General features: G+C 51.0%; 1 protein-coding gene across 2 annotated transcripts in view; it reads left to right on the top strand.

The window, feature by feature from the left end:
- The first annotated feature begins 845 nt into the window (after positions 1-845).
- LOC138804114 (ubiquitin carboxyl-terminal hydrolase 8) overlaps positions 846-2958 on the top strand; it is a 49510-nt gene continuing 47397 nt past the window's right edge. For both annotated transcript variants that reach the window (XM_069988378.1, XM_069988377.1), the window contains exon 1: positions 846-983. The gene's annotated coding sequence lies outside the window, so the exon portion shown is untranslated. The remainder of the gene's footprint in view (positions 984-2958) is intronic.

Here is a 2958-nt window from a genome sequence, read left to right as displayed (position 1 = left end):
GTATGATTGGGAGAATGAATGCGTTTGTTTGTAACCTTCCAAACCACACACACACACACACACACACACACACACACAGTATGATTGGGAGAATGAATGATGTGTTTGTAACCTTCCAAACACACACACACACACACACACACACACACACACAGTATGATTGGGAGAATGAATGCGTTTGTTTTTAACCGTCCAAACCACACACACACACACACACACACACACACAGAATGAATGATGCGAAGTTGTTTGTAACCTTCCAAAGCCCGCTTATAATGTTGTAACCCCGTCTATGATGACTTGACGACAGGGAATCTCAGAAATCCCATAGGTGGCACACACCTGTAATCCCTGCACACAAGAAGCCCAAGCACCAGAACGATTACTGCGAGTGTGCAGGCAACTCACGGCGGGCTTTCTGGTGGTGAACTGGAGACCAGAGTCTCCTGGGCTCTCCTGCCCGGGCTGGCCTCGAACCCCGATCCTCAGATCTCAGCCTCCGGAGTAAGCTGCGGGGACGGCAGGCGTAAGCCACCGGCGCCCCTCGCTAGGCTTTTCGGTGCTCTTTTTAATTTCAATCTGAGGACAACCACACGTCAAGCATGGAAAGAAAACCAACACTGGCCAAGACGCGCAGTGGCAACGGGAAAGGCCCAGCCCAGTTCTGGAAAACGCGGGGCTCGACCGCCACTGCCGCCGCCGCCGCCGCCGCCGCCTCGGCCTCCCGGAAGCTGCGCGAGGGGGCGTGGCCACAGGGAGGGGGAGGACGCACGCGAGAGCCCCTCCCCGCCCCGTCCGGCGTGACGTCTCCAGACGTGACACGGCGCGCGCAGCCGCGCAGTGCACGTCGGGAAGAGGGGATGAGCTGGGCTGGCTTCCGTCGCGTTAGCGAAGGCTCAACCTTCTCCCCCTCCAGCCCAGGTTGTCGGGAGATGGGCCTCGGGCGGAGAAGCCGGCGTCCGTGAAGCGCGTCCGGCGCCACGGTGAGTGAGAATCCGGCCTCAGAGCCGGGCCCGGCGGCGGCGGCGGCGGCACCCGGGGGCCGGCCCCGTCCCCTCCTCCTCCGCCCCCTAGACCTGGACGCGGGGCCCGGGCCCTGCGCTTCCCCGCTGCCTCGAAAGGGTGGTGCGGTCTGGCGACCTTGGACGGTGTGAGTGGCCTTGACCACCATCCCTCCTTTTTTGTGTGTTTTGTTTTTAACCTTTGGGACACTCAGACCCGACTTTGACCTCCTCCCCCTCCCTCTTGCTTCTGTTTCCGGCCATCCTGTCCCATCCACGGGTCCCCAAGGCCTTTAGAACCCCCTCGGAGTGGTTCCACTTCCTCCTCTGACCCCCCTCCCCCCGCCCCGCCTCCGTCCCCCCCCCCCAGGAAGCTTCTAGTGAAGTACAAGTATGAGTTTAATAAATGGATGAGTTACAACTTAACTAGAAGTTTTGCTTTCCTTAAAAGAAAATAACAACTCGCCTTCCGTCCTGGAATTTATGGCACAGACAAGTTCCATTTCACCTGCCCTGTAAACCAAGAGACGCATCAGGACCTTTAATTTCAGGAATGTGCGTTCGTGCCTCTGCCTCTTGGGTTTATTTCTTGCCTCTGGTTTATCCTGTGACCTTGAACAAGTCAGTCACGACACATTCACCTGACTCACAAAGGTGGTGTAGAGCCCAAGGAATTTAGTATTTGTTAAGAGCTTCTAAGGGTTTCCGGTCAAAAAGGTATGCCTACCTAAAAGGTGTGTGTTACTCATTTTGGCTGCATTAAAATACCATTTGAAGCCAGGCACCAGTGGCTCACCGCTGTAATTCTAGCTGCTGAGATTTGAGGGTAGCAGTTCAAAGCTAGCCGAGGCAGGAAAGTCTATGGCACTCTTTATCTCCAATTACCACCAAAAGAAAAAAAAAAAAAACTAGAAGTGGAGCTGTGGCTCAAGTGGTAGAGCATTAGCCTTGAGCAAAAAAACTCAGGGACAGTGTCCAAGACCTGACTTCAAACCCCACAACCAGCACACACACAAAAAGCCAAGTGTTATTAAGTATGTGGTCTTGCTCTGCAGCTTTGCTTTGTAAGCGGATTTTGCATTTCAACCCATTCTGTTTTTTCAGATTGTTGAATGTCATTTATGTTGATTCTTAAATAGTTGTTGCAACTCTACAGTAAGTAAGGTGATGTGGGTTGTACTGATGCTTTTTTTTTTTTTTTTTTTTTGTCGTGGGGCTTAAACTCTGGGCCTGGGCACTGTCCCTCAGTTCCTCAGCTCAAGGTGAGTGCTCTTCCACTGGAGCCACAGAGCCACTTCCAGTTTTCTGGTGTTTTATTGGAGATAAAGAGTCTCATGGACTTTGCTGCCGGGCTTTTAACCATGATCCTTAGATCTCAGTCTCCTGAGTAGCTAGAATTACAGGCGTGAACCACCAGCGCCAGGCTCTTTCTTTAATTAGATCTAATTATTATATCTAATAAATAAGGCATAATATTGCAATAGTACCAGGAGCCAGTGGCTCACGCCTGTAATCCTAGCTACTCAGGAGGCTGAGATCTAAGGATCATGGTTCAAAGCCAGACACGGCAGAAAAGTCCCTATAAGACTCTTATCTCCAATTAACCACCAAAAAGCCAGAAGTAGAGCTATAGCTCAAGTGGTAGAGTGCTAGCAAACCTTGAGCAAGGAGAAAAAAAAAAAAAGCTCAGGGACAGCACCCAGGTTGGTAAAATAATTTTATTTTGCTTCAGAAAGGAGGAATCAAGCTAGGGGTACAGTACGCTCAATGATACAGATAGAGCCTACTGGGTTACAAGGTCCTGGGTGCCTCCCTTCCCCAACACAATGGAAGTCTATTAGGTGACATAGGGAGAGCACTTTTGCTCTAATATAGAATAGAGAACTATGGAAGTTATGTTCTGCCAATTTTTAGGCCTAAGTTTGAAGAGGATAGTAGTTTCTATTCTCTCTTTCAA

This window comes from Dipodomys merriami, unplaced genomic scaffold, assembly GCF_024711535.1.
Source record: "Dipodomys merriami isolate MVZ:Mamm:240054 unplaced genomic scaffold, mDipMer1.0.p SCAF_357, whole genome shotgun sequence".
Classification (NCBI taxonomy): domain Eukaryota; kingdom Metazoa; phylum Chordata; class Mammalia; order Rodentia; family Heteromyidae; genus Dipodomys; species Dipodomys merriami.
Note: the sequence above shows the minus strand (reverse complement) of the source record. Positions and strands in the feature narration are given on the sequence as shown.